Source organism: Neoarius graeffei, chromosome 1 (assembly GCF_027579695.1).
Source record: "Neoarius graeffei isolate fNeoGra1 chromosome 1, fNeoGra1.pri, whole genome shotgun sequence".
In the NCBI taxonomy this organism is placed as follows: Eukaryota; Metazoa; Chordata; class Actinopteri; order Siluriformes; family Ariidae; genus Neoarius; species Neoarius graeffei.
Genome location: NC_083569.1, coordinates 26,618,264 through 26,638,208, shown reverse-complemented (window position 1 = coordinate 26,638,208; position 19,945 = coordinate 26,618,264). Strand labels below are relative to the sequence as shown.

Sequence of the window (19,945 nt, the reverse complement as noted above, 5' to 3'; positions counted from 1 at the left end):
TGAGGAACATTTGTTTTTCAACATTTCAATAGTTTTCTCATGCATTTGTTGACAAACTGGAAATCCTCAGTCCATCTTTGCTCCTCAAAGACTAGGCCTTTCCTGGATATCGATTTTGTACCAAATCATGATTACAATCATCTGTTGGCATCATGTGTTTCAAATTACATCAATGTTTAATTGTTTTACCTCATCACTAGCCCTAAATTTCCCCGTCCCAACTTTTCTTGGAATGTGTTGCAGATGTGAAATGCAGGAATTGATGTATATTAACAAATGAAATGAAGTTGACCAGGCACATGCTCTCTCTCACAGCTCGTGGTTGCTTGGCTCTGTGGGTGGCTCCAGACCAATTTATCTCACTGAAGGTTGAACACCACTGCTGCCTGAAACATCATGAAAATGAGGAAATAAGAAACTCCACAACTGTATAATTTTTGTTGCATGTTTGAGATCTGACAATTATTTCTTCACCCACATCTAAAGATTTGCGATATAAGCTATTATATCCTTATTATTATGGACAGAATATAGGCTATACATCTCATGGATATATAAATTAAATGATCAAACAGCTGGATTTCAATTGTCGATGGTAATGCTGTTGACTGCAGCAGTGATTTCAATGCTGCATTTTTCTGACTTTCTATGATGCTACTTTTTTGGCTGCCAAATAGAAATAATTTCTTCAATTGGACATTTGAGCTTTGATTTGGATGGTGGAGAAATGTTTCTTCTTGAACGTATCACACCTCTCCATGATGGAAAGTCTTGGGCACAGACTCTAAACCGAGTATATTTAGGGGTGTGATATTTAAATGATGATTTTCAGATGCCACATTTATCAATGGCCGATCATTCTTCTGCCGTGATTGGTCAGATAGGAATGTTTCATGAATCATACATGAACACTCTTGTATTCTGATTTCAACACTTGGACCTGGTTTCTATGCTTGATTGGTAAACGAGGGCCATTATTTTTGTTTATACTTGTGACCACTGAGTGGAATTCCACAGTTTTCACATACTTTTTCTAACCACTGTGTTTCTGTGTAAGCTGCATTTTTTTTTCTTTCCAACTATTTATGGGATATTATTCTTGACAAAAATTTGTACATTGTAGGACTGGTGTGAAAAGTAAAAACTAAATCAGGAAAAAGGTTGAATGCTCATGTTTTCTTGTCTTGTCCCTATTTTCAGACTTGATGGAAGGAAATGGCGACAACCATTTGAAAAAAAACATTGGGTTTTTTATATCAGTACAACATTCCCATCCCTCTGTCTTGGACATATTGCTGATGGATAAAGTAAAGATGACACTTTCCTCCAAAAGACAGTGTTGGCTGCAAGTAAAAAAGCCATTACATAATACTGGCTTGAGAAAAAAATTGCCCGACTGTTGGCTTCTTTGTCAATATTTTTCAGCAACTACACCTTCTTCAACAGATGACTTACTCCATACAGCTCCAAAAAGAGCTGGGAGAAAAACTGTGGGGAAACTGGTGTGTTTTTCCATAATTATTCTCTGTATGGATATTTTTTTTTAAATTATGCAAATCTGTGTTTATTTACTGAACATCCCATGAGCTCATGTTATTTTTCTCTTTTTTCTTCTTGCTTTGTTTCTTAACTGCATTTTACTAGTTGTTCTTAACATGTGAAAATGTTTATAAATAAAAAGTTTAAAAAAAAAGAGAATTCAGTAAAATTAGGTTCAGAGAGCATGCAAATTATGGAAATTATCAGTTAATTTGTCTTCAGTATAATAAAACTGCTTTACTGTTTTATGATACTATTATACAACATGTGGCACCAATATAATCCCTTTATAAATATTCAGAGAGAAAGTGAGATTCTCATCAAAAACTTCTCAAAATCATCAGCAGAACTGCCTACAGTATAAACAAAACTGTGTGAAAGTTTTTGTACAGTGCAGTTGGATTTCCTGTCACTGTGGGCGCCAGAGCGCAGTAGTATAGTGCAGAGTCTGATACAGCAGCAGAGGAGATGAGCAGATCCACCTTTTTATTTCCTTCAACTTTAGCAGACATTCTTGGGGGAATGTTGGGACTTAGATCTCCACTTTGGTAAATATAAAGAAGGAACTCAGGTTTAGATTTTGGATATTGTCTGTACCAGTGCAAGTAGTTGTTTGTACCACTTGAGTCATAGCTGCAGGACAGAGTAACATCACTGCCTTCATCTCTCACTGTCTGAGTGAAAAGTGGCTTTATTGATGCTGCCATGGAGTCACCTGTCATAGAGAAGAGAACATAATGTGTTTAACCTTTACACCATCAAACCAGAACTACATGTCAGACCCACATTCTGATTTTTCTAATCACCACACAGACTAATTAATCACTCATTCTACAATTAATATTTCTGAAATAGCAAAAAGTAAATGAATAAAAGGATAACTCACCTAGTGAAAGCCACAGACCCATGAATATAACAGTGAACATGATGAACGGTCTCAGCTGAATGAAACTATTATTTGTGTCTCCAATATTGTTCACATCATGCAGGTTGATGAAGCTCCGCCCCACAGCATCACATGACAGTGTCACCTACAGAATGAAACAGGCTGATTTTGGGGGTGTGCCTTTCAATTTAAATATGTAAACATGTCCACTGTGATTGGCTAACAGAATCCGTGTGTAGATGGCAGAGTTGGATATTAGCCAATCAGAGTGAAGCTATTTACATATTTTGAGAGTTCAAGGTGCAGCTGCATAATCAGCCTGGAGTGTTCACATCCCATGATAAAACAGCATGAGGCAAAAGAACCAAGGTGCTTTTTCAATAAAAACAATATCACAAACTTTACAAAAGCACCTCAGAGAATAATCTAAATTAATTGAAAAGAGTATGGCATGTCCCTTTGAACACTCTCAATCAATTTATAATAATAATAATAATAATAATAATAATCAGCATGGTCTTGGAACATATGAGACACTGGTTTTGAACTTCCTGTGTGAAGAATAAACATGTCAGGGTCTGTCCATTCTTCATCAAAAGCTCTGCTTTTTTTTTGGTCCATGTTTCTCTTTTTAGAGCACCATGTGAAATTACTTTTCTCTGTTTCTCTGACTGTCTCTTGTCTTTCCCCTGTGTGTGTGTGTGTGTGTGTTTCACTGACTCGAGTCCTTGACTTGAGGACTACACAGATTTCATTGGCCAAAGAAACACATAGCATAATTATTTTTATTTCCTTATCATAAATTGCTGTGAATAAGTCATGATAAATAATTTAGTATCACAAGTTATTATTACTATTATGATAATGTGATGGATTTATTGACTCTGTAATCACAAAGCCTGTTATTTCACTGAGGTGAGGTGAGGTGAGGTGCAATTTCAATTTTCTTCATTAATTAAGAGAAACAAGTCATTTTGTTGATGATGAGTTGACAATTATATTTTTCAGCTCGATCAAATAATCACATTTGATGCTGAAGCTCCAAAGATTGGAACACAACTGCAATAAGATCTCACATTTGGACAAACTGTTTTTTGTACAGTACTATAAGTACTATGTATGTACGATTGAAGAAAGTCTATATTATAGTGAAAAGTAGAATTCATAATCAAAGAAGTTGAACTCTTTGGGGATGTGATCAGGGCCCTCGTGCTTGGCCCACAGTAAGATAACTGGCGGTGCCATCTTGTGGAGAAAGGTGAAAGACTTTAACACACCAAGGTTGTTTTGTTTTCTTAAAATGAACCTTGTCCCAGTTTACCCTGAAAACAAAAGTGTTGCTGGGAAAAAGAAGCCTTTTTTTTTAAATTCACAAATCATTACAGCAAATGACCGAACTTGAAAAAACTCATGAGCTTGTACAGATCCTCAGCTCCATCACTCAGGTTCAGTATTGGTCTCAACCACAAACCCTGTGGACCTTTCTGTAAAGCCTTCTGTCTACTGTAACTGAGTAAGCTAGAAAGTCTTATGATGTCCACAAAATCAGGAAATCTTTATGATTTCAACAGTGAAAACTGGTCCATGCAGACATCAGACGTTGTATCTGAAAGCTTTGGCATGAAAGTCGATCAAAATCAAATTTCTATATTTTGTTTGATTTTTTAATAATATATTTAGATGTTTAAACAGACAACTACTTTACACTTAGAGTGTGTAATTCAAAATGTGCCATTAATCCAATCATCCAAAAAAATGTCTTAACCACCATGAGATAAAAGTGACGCATTTGAGATCAGTTATTGACTGACCTGAGAGTTATATTCACTATAGATCATCCCTGAAGCTATTAGCAACCTGAGACCTTTAACTGTGAAATGTTACCATCTAATAAGATAATCTGCTTTGGAAATCCTGAGTAATGTGTATTTGTTTTTCCATAAAAAGGATATAATTCATAAATATTAAAAATGTGTCTAGTATAGTAGCCTGCTGAATGCGTGTACATGCACTGAATATGGCAATAATTCAACTGGGCATTTATATGCACAGCAATACCATGATTAGAATTAAAAACAAACAAACAAAATGGATCAGTGAAGTAGAGCGGCGGCTACAATTATCGACATCTTTACGATCTTTTAGCCGTTGCAAAAGTAGAAGACTTTCAATGCTTAAATTGTGCATGAATAATTACTCAAACTTCCACTGGAAAAAAAAAAAAGTTGATTCCCGATTACTTAGCGTATCAGATCACGTGACATCGTTCCACAAGTACTGACACCTTTGTCCACAGTTATCGACACCATTCCACAATTATCAACACCCAGATGATTATTTATTTTAAAAAATAATCAGTATGTGGTATTAAGTTAACAAAACATAGTTTTTATTTAAAATTTGTTTTACATAGACTTATATTTAGTACCAAATGTCTTTGATATAAATATATGGATGTTGGTGCTTACGCAAATGAGGAAGTAATTCTAATGTTTGTAAACAAATGAACTGATAATGTTTAACCTGTCAGAAAATCTTTTTGTTCCACTTTCTACCCACTTTCAAAGTATTTTCGTAGATCATATTTCATTCATTATTTGTCATTGTTTGTATTAATTTCTAGTTTTGTAGTTTACCAATAAATGGCAACAGGCAATTGGCATTGTAACTGCATGAAACTCCAGGTCAAAGGTCGCGTGTCATTCCTCGAACCAAAATATAAAATGTCTACTGATATTGTAATATGTGGTAGATATTTACAACAAACTGAAAAAAAAAATCTGAATGGAATAGAAAAATCTGAATATTTCAAGCATGTCATTTTCATATGCTAGGAATTTAATTCTGGTCTAATTCTATTTATTGCAATAGGATTCCAAATACTCTATAAACATTCCATTCTATTATGAATCAGAAAAAAAATGTATTATAAATCACAGCACTTTTAATTATTTTTTTAAAAGTACTTCATCTACTTCAACAATGTTACACAAAGATCGATCCATAACAGTTGTAAATGTCACTTAATTCCACAGGGTGTTGATAATGGTGGACAACAGTGAAAGTGATCACTATTTAATTCTGTGATTAAATATTGATCACTATTTAATTCTGTGATTAAATAGTGATCACGTGACTTCTCAAACACGCGTTTAGATACAAAATGGCGACTGTCAAATGAAAGAGTAAGAAATAAAGTAGGTTTAGACAGGATATCATGAAACATCGGTGAATTTGATGAGTAAAAACATGTCCATGATCTTTCCACCATGCTTTCCTGCGATGATAACATCTGGGTTTTTCTCAAATTGCTGATTGTGCTAAAAAAATTCAATCTCAGGTAACGAGCTGTGTCATCAGACGACAAGATCAAAGGGTGAGGCGGGTCTTCCGGTTGATTAATTAACCAATAATAACTGTTGTAACTGAAACTCACCTTTGTAAAATTGTTTTTTTATTGGTAAATCTGAAGAGGTGTCAATAATTATGGACTGTTTATAATTGTAGGCATAATAATAATAACAGAAAAAAGTTGGGATAGGGAAAACAAAAGACTGGGAAAGTTGTGTAATGTTTAAAAAAATAATAACACTAATTAAAAAACCAATAAGGTTAATTGGCAACAGGTCAGTAACATGATTGGGTATAAAAAGAGCATCCCAGAGAGGCTGAGTCTCTCAGAAGTAAAGATGGGGAGGAGTTCACCGCTCTGTGGAAGACTGCATGGGCAAATAGTGCAACAATTTAAGAATTACTTTCCTCAAAGTTAAATTGCAAAGAATTTGGGATCACATCCTCTACGGTACATAATACCATTAAAAGATTCAGAGAACCCGAAGAAATTTTTGTCTGCAAGGGATGAACGTGCGCACATCGTACGGTCAAAGCCATCAAAAATCAGGCCAATGCATTACCATATTCTCTTAAGTCTGGGGCTACGCTCTGCTATAAATGAATGAAAGTCGATGGGAATAAATCATGGGGTAAACTGGGCAACAAAGTCATCTACAATGAATTGAATTTAAAACAGGATGCAGCAGTAACACCTGACACACTCCCTCTTTATTTTTATTTTCTGTTATTCAGCTGCATCTGTTACCACAAATGTTGTTTGTATCTGTGGTTAACTGATAACAAGTTGGTAAAGGAAGTATCTTTGATACATTGCATTTAACTTCATATGTATTGTTTTTAGGTTTTTGTACAGCCTCTCATTGACTCTGTATTACTGTGCTGCTGTCAGTGCGCAGTGATAGAGTGCAGAATCTGAGATCTGTAGATCTTTAATAGTAAGTTCAGTCGAGTCTGAGGATGTTTCTGAATTGAATCGTGAGCCAGAAGGGTTGTAGTCTTCAGAACTTCGTAACTTTGCACCTTTATACAGTAAAAGCTGTGGTGCGCTGTTAGGATATTGTTTGTACCAGTAAAGCCAAATGTCATTGCTGCTTGACTGATATGAACATTTCAGAGTAACAGTGTCTGTTTCTTTCCCCACAATGTTGGTATCTTTGTCCATCGGCCCAATGTTATCTGCAAAACTGCCTGTTTGCAAAGAAGAATATAAAGAAATAGATCTGTGAAATATTTCTGTCAACAAAATACTGACTTACAAAAATAAGAAATTAATAGATTAATACACACATGAGTATTAGTTAATACAATGAATGAGCTGATGAAGGTTAATTACCTGTTGCTACAGTGAGAATCAGTGGGATGTATCTCACTGTGTACAGTAAGTTGTATAGTTGAGCCATTTCTGAACACAGCTCTGTGAGGATTCTGTATAATAGTGCTGTATGTGCTGAAGCTGAGGTTGAAACAAGGTTTACACATGAGGGAACATGTGTCTCTAGAAGGCCACACCCAGGAAGTGCAGCTGTTGTAGCAGAACGTTACACAGATCATCACTTCACAGCATCAGTGACAGTGAACTGAGTCACCAGTACAACACAGAACAAGTCCTGCTGCTGATCCACCCAAAACATCTGATTTTTTTCCCATCGCAATTATAATTCATTATGATTTTATCCATGAAATTGATGGATGATCATGATTTGACTCTTAAACAGCATTATTAAAAAAAAAAACAGCACACATCCAGAACTGAATATTTCCACCTACATACATCCCTTTATCTTTACTAAGTGCACAGTGGATCTGGAACCTTTTCCTGAACACACTGAGCGAGTCGCAGGAATTATCTTCATTTTATTTCAGAGTTTTTGGAGCTTCACAAAAGAAGACTTTTTTGTCGCAACTTGAGGCACAAGCACCTCTGCCAGTTTCTCTGAAATTAATTTTTCCAAACAGGACTTGAACAAGATGTGGAAAAAGGTTTACACACAATGGTTTAATAAAATGTATATATTTAAAATATATATATATATATATATATATATATATATATATATATATATATATATATCTCCTTGGCAGTTCATCAGTAGATATCGCCGATGTGGAATAAAAACTGATAAAGAAGATTTCAGCAGATAATTATTGTGCAACAATCCTAAAATACCCTAATGATACCCTGAATATGCTGCTGGTGTGAAATTATTTTTCTTGTACATTGCATGTACATCAAGTTAATTATTAAATAAATATATGCAAAACATTATGACTATATTTCAATGTGTTATGGAATTATGTATGGATATTGTAATGTCACATTGATATCACCATATTTTAATCAAATTTAACTCTATTAGCCAAGTGATTATCTCATTTAGTGTCAAATTTCTGCACCTGTAACATTGTGTGTGTGTGTGTGTGTGTGTGTGTGTGTGTATGTTTATATATGGGAGACCATTGCCAACTTGGCATTGTGAATAACAGTTAAAATAATCATAACTCTGCGAATCCATTCTGAAGCTCCACTTCTCTGACCAGCAGGTCTAGTTTTGCCTGTTTAAGGTCCATCCGCTCCTGATGGTGCCACTCATACAGGTCTCAGAGTAACTGGAGCCGCTCCTTCTCAATGCTGATCAGCTCCCAGGTGCACTGACGCTCTCGGCCAGCTGTAATCTGGCTGCCTGCTATCTGGGAAGCGGCACTGCCACGGGCGCAGATAGAGGGTGGGACGGGTGGGATTCGTCCCACCCAGATTTAACTTCACCTCGTTCGGTCCCCCCCACTTATAGGGAGGAAAAAACATCTATGCTGTCTTTCTTTGCATAAGGCAAACCTCACAGAAAAATCAAAAAACTAATTACCATTCGGTTTATTGAGGTGCACAGCAGTGTATACATAGTTGCAACAACTCACATAAAACAAAACAAAGACTGATATTCGGTTGGTTGAGCTGCGCAGACTGCACAGGTTGCGAGCTCGAGCTTGGTTGCTATGGTTACCCACAACAAGTTTGACAGGCATATCGGGGACAGCTCCTAGTTCAGGACCCCAACACGGCATGATGAAGGGTGCCAAACCAAAAAGGCAGAAAACGATTGCATCGTTTTTTCAAAAAACAACGACTGTAAGTAAACTGTGCCTTACTTTATCATATCACCTTGCAATTTTTTGATAGTCTGTTCAAAGTAATGTCGTAGTGAAAGTAAAATCATACGGAGTAGAGATGCCTTTCTGGTAGCCTCCTTCTTTCGGTGGTAGCCTGTAGATACAGTGCTCAGAAGGCAGTTTTAATGTTTAATCTGGCATTCCCTGCCATAATTTCAGCGAGCATATTGTTTCATATATATATATATATATATATATATATATATATATATATATATATATATACACTCAGCAAAAATAAAAACTTGACACTCATTATTTTTCAAATAGTGTTTAGAAACTTTTCTTGAAAGAGTTCTTGTTGTGATTATGGTTAAATGCATTGTCAAGGGCATTACGTCACACATTCATTCTACTGGTCGGGCCTACGTAGCACGTGCAAGAGCACTGCACGCTAAAATCACGTTTTCATGTGACACAAGTGACGTGACCTATTGATACATGTGCAATTGATCTCACGGTAGCAGAGTAGAGTGTCATCTCAGAAAAACAAGGTTTTATGGTTAATTATTCATTAATTTGCAATGCCACGACTGTCAAACATTCAGCGTGAATGTGCCATTGGCATGCTGAATACGGGAACATCCGTCACTGACGTTGCGAGGGTTATGGGATGCAGTCGACAGACCATCCATAATCTCCAGACATGTCTCCATCAAACTGGCACCACAGCCGACCGCCCCCGTCCTGGTCGACCACGTGTGACGTCACACGCAGAAGACCGACAGATTGTCTTACGTCATTTGCGTAATCGGTTTGCCACTGCCACATCCACTGGGAATGAATTGTTTGGAGGTCGAGTGACTGCCCAAACCATTCGAAATCGCTTGCGCTCTGCTCTGCATTAAGTTGTGACTCACAGTTTTTGATCATGGACATTATCGTCGCATTTCTGGTGGAACCGATTCCATGACAAACATGACCTGTATGCTATAGCATCTTTAATGACAAAATAATTGAATACAATCGTTATTTCAAACCTATTTTCCAAAATGTTCAAATTATTGACTTTGAAACGAGTGTAAAGTTTTTATTTTTGTTGAGTATATATATATATATATATATATATATATATATATATATATATATATATATATATAGGCTATGTTGTTTATGTGTTTGTAAGGCATGTCAAGTAAGAAGTGACTTTTAATTACATTTTGTGTTTTTTTTTACACCCTGCTCTTTCTGTTTTCTTAAAGAATCAGGTTAACTGACTGCTGAAAGTCAGTTAATGTTTAAATAAAACAGTTTTTGCATACGGCATATGGCATGCTCGGGGAGTGATTGGAATCAGTATCAGAATCAATAAGCTTTATTTCTTTCAATGATGGGTAATTAAGTTTGACAGTCCAAGTCTCAATACATAGGATACACAGACCTAGATGCTATAGAGAAATACAAAGAGTAGACAAAACAGTCAGCATCCAGAACACACACACACACATATTCAACCCACATGACATCCTGTCGTGTCAGTGGTAAATAGCACATGAGAGCACCAGACATCACAGGTGTGCTCTATTCCTACTCTTTATTTATTAGTAGGCCTAAGCTAACAGTTGCAGGGATGAAGGAGTGATGTTTTTTTGTCTTAACTGAGTAATGTCGCCACCCTGAGGGCATCAGAGTATATTCCTCGCACAACACATGTTGGGGGTGGGGTTGGTTTGCTGGCAGCTTTGTCCCCCCCCAGTTCAAAAAACGTATCTGCGCCCCTGGGCACTGCGGTCTGGGGAAGTGATGGGATCGATACAGTACCTCCTTCATATGCCAAACACCACTCAGCTGCATGCCAGTGTACAACCCCGATTCCAAAAAAGCTGGGACAAAGTACAAATTGTAAATAAAAACGGAATGCAATAATTTACAAATCTCAAAAACTGATATTGTATTCACAATAGAACATAGACAACATATCAAATGTCGAAAGTGAGACATTTTGAAATTTCATGCCAAATATTGGCTCATTTGAAATTTCATGACAGCAACACATCTCAAAAAAGTTGGGACAGGGGCAATAAGAGGCTGGAAAAGTTAAAGGTACAAAAAAGGAACAGCTGGAGGACCAAATTGCAACTCATTAGGTCAATTGGCAATAGGTCATTAACATGACTGGGTATAAAAAGATCATCTTGGAGTGGCAGCGGCTCTCAGAAGTAAAGATGGGAAGAGGATCACCAATCCCCCTAATTCTGCGCCGACAAATAGTGGAGCAATATCAGAAAGGAGTTCAACAGTGTAAAATTGCAAAAAGTTTGAACATATCATCATCTACAGTGCATAATATCATCAAAAGATTCAGAGAATCTGGAAGAATCACTGTGCATAAGGGTCAAGGCCGGAAAACCATACTGGGTGCCCATGATCTTCGGGCCCTTAGACGGTAATGCATCACATACAGGCATGCTTCTGTATTGGAAATCACAAAATGGGCTCAGGAATATTTCCAGAGAACATTATCTGTGAACACAATTCACCGTGCCATCTGCCGTTGCCAGCTAAAACTCTATAGTTCAAAGAAGAAGCCGTATCTAAACATGATCCAGAAGCGCAGACGTCTTCTCTGGGCCAAGGCTCATTTAAAATGGACTGTGGCAAAGTGGAAAACTGTTCTGTGGTCAGACAAATCAAAATTTGAAGTTCTTTATGGAAATCAGGGACGCCGTGTCATTCGGACTAAAGAGGAGAAGGACGAACCAAGTTGTTATCAGCGCTCAGTTCAGAAGCCTGCATCTCTGATGGTATGGGGTTGCATTAGTGCGTGTGGCATGGGCAGCTTACACATCTGAAAAGACATCATCAATGCTGAAAGGTATATCCAGGTTCTAGAGCAACATACAGTGCCTTGAAAAAGTATTCATACCCCTTGGACTTTTTCACATTTTTCCACCTTACAACCACTAACTTAAAAGTTTTTTTATTGAGATTTTATGTGATAGACCAACACAGAGTAGCACATAATTGTGAAGTGAAACGAAAATGATAAATGGTCTTCAAAATTTTAAACAAATAAAAATCTGAAAAATGTGGTGTGCATTAGTATTCAGCCCCCTGTGTGCTGATACCTCTAAATACAATCCAGTGCAATCAATTGCCTTCAGAAGTCATCTAATTAGTTAATAGAGTCCTACTGTGTGTAATTTACTCTCAGCATCAATATACTTGTTCTGTGAAGGCCTCAGTGGTTTGTTAGAGAACACTGAAGAACAAACAGCATCATGAAGACAAAAGAACTCACCAGACAGGTCAGGGAAAAAGTTCTGGAGAAGTTTAAAGCAGGGTTAGGTTATAAAAAAAATATCCCAAGCTCTGAACATCTCAAGAAGCACTGTTCAATCCATCATTCAAAAATGGAAAAAGTATGGCACAACTGCAAAGCTACCAAGACATGGCCGTCCACCTAAACTGACAGAGCGAGCAAGGAGAGCACTGGTCAGAGAAGCAGCCAAGAGGCCCATGATCACTCTGGAGGAGCTGCAGAAATCCACTGCTCTGGTGGGAGAATCTGTGCACAGGACAACTATAAGTCGTACACTCCACAAATCTGGCCTTTTTGGAAGAGTGGCAAGAAGAAAGCCATTGTTGAAAGACAGGCATAAGAAGTCCCGTTTGCAGTTTGCCAGAAGCCATGTAGGGGACACAGCAAACATGTGGAAGAAGGTGCTTTGGTCAGATGAGACCAAAGTTGAACTTTTTGGCCTAAATGCAAAGTGCTATGTGTGGCGGAAAACTAATGCCGCTTTTCCACTACAAACGCGGCTGAGCCGTGCCGTGCCGAGTCGAGCTGAGTCGGGCTGAGCGGGGCTGTTGGAGTTGCATTTCGACTACAACCGCGCTGAACCGTGCTGGCTGGAAGTGGGTGGACACATTGGGTGGAGTTAGCGAAAGTGGGTGGACGTCATGTGATGTCGTTAAGCAGCGCAAACAGTGACATCAGTGACAGTGGCGGAACAAGTCAGAGCCGGGCCGGGGGCGGGGCAAATGACCGGGCCCTTTATTAAAGCTTATCATAACATCATTTTAGGCTACAAAATGTCCGCAACTGCGGTGTTTACCAATTTCAACACTACCGGGTGCAACTATGTTATTTAGTACATCAAGTCCTTCAAACGAACATGTAACTCAGAAACAAAAAACATTAGGATACTGTACATGGCTCATAATAAAACATCAATAGCCTATACTGCGCACATTATTTGAAGGGCATACGAATGAGCGCTCAGAGGTTGCAACGGTGACAGGAAGAGTCAGAAATAAAAGGAGGGCGGTGCAAACCTCACTGAATGCACTGTGTTTACCAATTTCAACACTACGGGGTGCAACTATGTTATTTTGTACATTAAGTCCTTCAAACGAACATGTAACTCAGAAACAAAAAAAACATTAAGCGACATACTGTACATGGCTCATAATAAAACATCAATAGCCTACTGCGCGCATTATTTGAAGGGCATACGACGAGCCTTGCGCTCCGCGAACTCGTCCACGATGCTCTGTATGTCACTGATTCAGTGAGCTTTTAAGCGGTAGTCTCACGACCCGAATAGTAAACAATAAACATGGAGGACATGGAGTCGTTAGTGTTGCTGGTCTTGGTGCTGTGGCTTGTTGTCACTGACAACGCCAACAGATACTGGCAAGAGCGTATAGATGAGGCGAGGCGCATAAGGCTTCAGAAATTCTCGTAATTCGTAATTCTCCTTCTTCCGGGTTTACGGTGTTTACAGATCCCAGCGCGCTCGCGGGGCGTGTGTGGGCATGTGAGGACACTCCTCCTCACCAATCAGTGCACAGGGGAGTGTCTGCTCACGCCCCCAGCCTCAGTCGGCACGGTTTGGCTCGCGTCAGCCCCACTCCAAAACGGTGCGAGTTTTAGGGGCTAAGCAGGGCTGAAACGAGCTGAGTCGTGCTGGTTTTTGGTAGTCGAAACGCGAGCCGTGTCGGGCTGAAGTGAGCTGAAGCGAGCTGAAGTGAGCTGAAAAAGGGTAGTGGAAAAGGGCCATAACACTGCTCATCACCCTGCACACACCATCCCCACTGTGAAACATGGTGGTGGCAGCATCATCCCATGGGGATGCTTTTCTTCAGCAGGGACAGGGAAGCTGGTCAGAGTTGATGGGAAGATGGATGGAGCTAAATACAGGGCAATCCTGGAAGAAAACCTGTTGGAGGCTGCAAAAGACTTGAGACTGGGAAGGAGATTCACCTTCTGGCAAGACAATGACCCTAAACATACAGCCAGAGCTACAATGGAATGGTTTAGATCAAAGAATATTCATGTGTTAGAATGGCCCAGTCAAAGTCCAGACCTAAATCCCATCGAGCATCTGTGGCAAGACTTGAAAATTGCTGTTCACAGACGCTCTCCATCCAATGTGGCTGAGCTTGAGCTATTTTGCAAAGAAGAATGGACAAAAATTTCAGTGTCTAGATGTGCAAAGCTGGTAGAGACATATCACAAAAGACTTGCAGCTATAATTGCAGCAAAAGGTGGCTCTACAAAGTATTGACGCAAGGGGGCTGAATACTAATGCACACCACATTTTTCAGACTTTTATTTGTTTAAATTTTGAAGACCATTTATCATTTTTGTTTCACTTCACAATTATGTGCTACTCTGTGTTGGTATATCACATAAAATCTCAATAAAAAAAACTTTTAAGTTCGTGGTTATAAGGTGGAAAAATGTGAAAAAGTTCAAGGGGTATGAATACTTTTTCAAGGCAGTGTATGCTCCCATCCAGACGACGTCTCTTTCAGGGAAGACCTTGCATTTTCCAACATGACAATGCCAAACCACATACTGCATCAATTACAGCATCATGGCTGCGTAGAAGAAGGGTCTGGGTACTGAACTGGCCAACCTGCAGTCCAGATCTTTCACCCATAGAAAACATTTGGCGCATCATAAAACAGAAGATACGACAAAAAAGACCTAAGACAGTTCAGCAACTAGAATCCTACATTAGACAAGAATGGGTTAACATTCCTATCCCTAAACTTGAGCAACTTGTCTCCTCAGTCCCCAGACGTTTACAGACTGTTGAAAAGGGGATGTTTCACAGTGGTAAACATGGCCTTGTCCCAACTTTTTTGAGATGTGTTGTTGTCATGAAATTTAAAATCACCTATTTTTTCTCTTTAAATGATACATTTTCTCAGTTTAAACATTTGATATGTCATCTATGTTCTATACTGAATAAAATATGGAATTTTGAAACTTCCACATCATTGCATTCTGTTCTTATTTACAATTTGTACTTTGTCCCAACTTTTTTGGAATCGGGGTTGGAGTAAACAGAAGCTAACTGCAGCTAGGAACTAAAGTTGTGAGTGACGTTACAGCAGTTTCTGTGGGCTGTTTTGAGGATTGGCACAGGGACTTCAAGGTTCTGCTGTGGCCCCAATCTTTGGCAACTATGACTGAGTCAGGGCTCCATAGCTCAGTGGTAAGAGCGCTGGTCTTGTAAACCAGAGGTCATGAGTTCAAGCCTCACTGGGGCCTATAAGGGACATTTTGAATGGAGAAAGGTGATCCAGACAAAAAAGGAGATATTGAGAACACTGACACCAGAAGGTGAGCAAGTGCTGCTCATGAGTTCTCATCACTTGAAGACCAATTTCTGCTGGTGAGAATGGCTCCATATGGACAAACTGTGACTGACAACCTGATGGTGTCTTTCATGTGCAATTTCTGCAAAACACTTTGCACCCAAGTCTCCATCAATGCACAGTTGATAACATCAACAAAAAAAAGACTTCAAATGAAGACTGTACTGAATTTGGAAATAACTCAGATCCTCCTGAGTACTTGGTAAAGAAATAGACCCCTTGTGTGTGGTGTCAGGTGATAATTTCTTCTGGGGGACAACCAGACCCTGTCTTTCTTGTGAGCAACGCTTAATGGGTCTTAAATATGGTTCATTTTTGCCCTGTTTTTGGTTGTTCCAATCATTCAAACAGAGGAAAACATAAAAAGTATTACTGTCTCCCTGGAACTTTGTCTTGAACTTCTGATTGTGGCTAAGTAACTTGACTTGGGCATTTCTTCAGAAAGGAAATATCTCTGAACTGGGAGTAGGAGATGTTTTTCACTGACAGGTTTTATTTGTAACTGTCAGTGAATCCCTTTGTTTCACTCCAGCTTCGATAGCCCACAACAGTAATGGCATGTGAGAAAAGTCCTCTCCAAGGCCTACCATACAGTTGCAGTTTGTGACCACGAGCTTGCCATTTTATTCACCGACAATCCACGGAGTTAGAAGTTTTTCAGTCATTCTTTGCGAGTGCTTAACCTGGAATAGAACAGAGGTTGTATTCATTTACGTAACTTGCTTGCGAGTTTACTTCCAGTGAATGAAGTGGTGGTCAGGCAAACTGATTTGGCTGCTGGCATGTAAAGAGTGAGTGAAACTGTCTCTGATTCTTGCTTTTTGTAGGCATCTTTGCGGTGATTGCTAGGATGCCTCAGGATTTTGTATTGGGTGTAAACAAACCACAGCTGCTGGATTCTCAAGCCTCCCTGCCCTTCTCTTTCAGTAAATGATAAGTTTTGGGTTTTTTTAATTATTTTTTTTAATTAAAACAGAGAAAATGCTGTGAGAAGGTACATTCCAACATCCATGTTGGTAAACCTAGGCCACAAATGGACATCACTCCAATCGTTTCAAGTAATTTTGCATGGATCATAACCATTTGCTTCTCTCATCCAAGCAATCCAGTAGTAAACCTTTTTTCGTGGTAGCTTTCTTTGAACTGCAGATGTCTGATATCTTCAATATCACTTGCCTTCAGTATGTAAACAAAGTTCGCTTGTTCCCCAGGACAAGGGCTGCTAATGTAAGTGTGACATCAGTGCAAGGGGTCTGTTGCAAATTTTTGGCAATGTGGCACAAAGTTATAGAAGGGAACTTATTTATAATCTCACTATCTGGTGTGACCCAGATGAGGATGGGTTCTTTTTTGAGTCTGGTTGCTCTCAAGGTTTCTTCCTCATGTCATCTCATGGAGTTTTTGGTTGTTTCTCAGAGACAAACCCTTAAATGTTGTTAAAAAAAACTCAAAAAACCTTCAAGATTGTTGTGGCAGCAGGGGCGTGGTCAAGCGCCGGTCTGTGACAGGAGGGCGGAGCCAGGGAAGGTGAGTGGCAGAATCATGACACCTGACGGTAATTAACATGTGTTTGTGTGTCTTCCCAGTAACCGCGCCCTATTTAAGGAGACAGAGGGAGAGCAGAGTGGACGCTCTTCCCCGGACGAGAACACAGAGTGTGTGTGTGTGTGTTTCTCTCCCGTGATTATTGTTAGACTGAAAAGTGTGGCAATAAACCCTTCTAATTACCTGAATCTCTGTCCTGCCGTCCTTTGTGCTCCACCCACACCTAAGGGACTTTCTACAGTGGTGCTGAAACCCGGGATAGTGGAGTCAAGGGGCTCTGCCAATATCCCTTTGTCAAATCCAGTGTCGAATAAAAGCGAGCCGTGCCTAGTCGATCGAGCAGCTCGTCAATATGAGGCATTGGGTACGCGTCGAATTTAGACACCGCGTTGACTTTTCTATAGTCCACACAGAACCGGACCGACCCGTCGGCCTTGGGGATCAAGACCACGGGGCTGCTCCAGTCACTGTGGGACTCCTCGACGATGCCCATTTCGAGCATGGTCTGAAGTTCTTCCCGAACCACCTTTTTTTTGTGTTCGGGTAGCCTGTAAGGGCGGCTACGCACTACCACCCCCGGGGGTGTCTCTATGTGGTGCTCTATGAGGTTAGTGCGACCGGGCAGGGGCGAGAACACATCCGAAAACTCGGCCTGCAACTGGGTGACCTCCGTGAGTTGGGTCGGGGAGAGGTGGTCTCCACAGGGGACCGGAGAGGTACGTGATGCCAATGTCCCTTTTTGAACCTCCGGCCCCAGCTCCACCTTCTCCGGAACTACCGACACCAACGCCACGGGGACCTCCTCGTTTCAGAGTTTAAGCAGATTGAGGTGGTAAATCTGTAGTGCCCCACCCCTGTCCGTTCCCCTCACCTCATAGTCGACGTCCCCGACTCGCCGTGTGACCTCAAAGGGTCCTTGCCACTTGGCGATCAATTTGGAGCTCGACGTGGGCAACAGTACGAGTACCTTATCTCCCAGACTGAACTCTCTAAGGCGCGTACCCTTGTTGTACAGGCGGGCTTGCCGTTCCTTGGCCTGCCGCAAATTCTCGTGGGTGAGAGTGTGGAGTTTTGCGCGCAGGTCCATAACGTATTGGATTTCGTTTTTGTTTTGTGAAGGTCCCTCCTCCCAATTTTCCCGCAGCACATCTAGGATGCCGCGCGGCTTACGCCCATACAACAATTCGAACGGGGAGAACCCCGTGGAGGCTTGGGGGACCTCTCGCACTGAGAACAGCAAGGGTTTGAGCCACTTATCCCAATTAAGTGCGTCCTCACTTACGAATTTTTTAATAATATTCTTGAGGGTGCGGTTGAACCGTTCTACTAAACCGTCCGTTTGTGGGTGATACACACTGGTGCGGATCGGCTTAATCCCCAATAACCCATACAGTTCACGCAGTGTCCATGACATAAATGTAGTGCCTTGATCAGTCAGAATCTCTTTCGGGATTCCAACTCAGGAGATGACGCGGAAGAGTGCCTCCGCAATACTGCATGCGGAGATATTGCGCAGAGGCACTGCTTCCGGGTATCGCGTTGCATAGTCCACCAGGACTAATGTAAAGCGGTACCCTCGTGCTGACCGATCTAATGGCCCGACGAGATCCATCCCAATTCTTTCGAACGGGGTCTCGATTAGAGGTAGAGGGCGCAAAGGTGCTTTTGGAATGGCTGCTGGATTTACTAATTGGCACTCGCGGCACGCCGTACACCACCTACGGACATCGCCGTGAATCCCCGGCCAATAGAATCGGGCCATTATTCGGGCTAGTGTCTTATCCTGCCCTAGGTGTCCAGCCATGGGATTAAAGTGAGCTGCCTGGAATACCAATTCCCGGTGGCTCTTTGGAATTAAAAGCTGCTTGACTCGCTCTTTCGTCTGAGTGTCCTGCGTCACTCAGTATAATCTATCCTTCATAATAGAGAAATAGGGGAAGGACGGGGTGGCGTTCGGCTGGAGCGTTTGACCATCGATTACTCTCACTTGGTCAAACGCATGCTGCAGAGTCTCGTCTCGCGATTGTTCTAATGGGAAATCCGCAAGTGATTCCCCAACAGAAAGAGGAGGAGCCGGTGGCTCCTCACTCTGTCGTGGAGATGACGTAGACGGCTCTGCGACAGCAGCTCCAGCCAAAGCGACACCGGGACCTCCCCCTGTCAAATGGCAGGACCCACTCTTTACTAGGCGCCTCATTAAATCCCGAAATCCCGGCCAATCAGTCCCCAAAATTAAAGAGTGGGTAAGGCAAGGATTAACCACCGCCTTCACTACAGATTTTTCCCCTCTGAAAAATATGTGGACCGACACCAAAGGGTAGCTGTGAACATCCCCGTGCACACACAACACCTTCACCCCCTGTGCTCCCCCCAATGCCTCGTCTTGCACCAGGCTTTGGCGGATCGAGGTCTGATTGCAACCAGAATCCACCAACGCCTGATATGTAGCCCCTTGGACACTCACCGGTATGCAATATGCTCCGGCCCAATCGAGGGCGGCCTCTGGTGCATCGGGGATCCGTACCACCGCGCCCACCTCCATTGCTGTGCACTGTTGTTGCAGGTGGCCTGGCTCCCCGCAGCACCAGCAAACCGGCCCGGGCTTTCCCTCTGCACCGGTGCTCTGGGGCTCACCCACCTGAGGGGGGGGGGGAGAGACAGACACAGAAGGGAGAAACGGGAGGGCACCACGGGTGCGGCGGGCCGGCTGGGGTGGAGCCGGCCCCCGTCTCCATGGTGGGGGAATGGGGCGAGGACGGGACACAGAAGGGAGGGGAGAAAGAGAGAGAGAAGAGGAGAGAAGACGTCGTCGGCTGTCCTGCCGCTGGAACAGCCGCCAAA

The 19,945-nt window shown here is 41.2% G+C and overlaps 1 non-coding gene across 1 annotated transcript; it reads left to right on the top strand.

Annotated features, from left to right (window-relative positions):
* Positions 1-15,379: 15,379 nt before the first annotated feature.
* On the top strand, positions 15,380-15,452 carry trnat-ugu (transfer RNA threonine (anticodon UGU)). The gene has a single exon. It is a non-coding gene; the product is annotated as a tRNA-Thr (tRNA).
* The last annotated feature ends 4,493 nt before the right edge of the window (positions 15,453-19,945 follow it).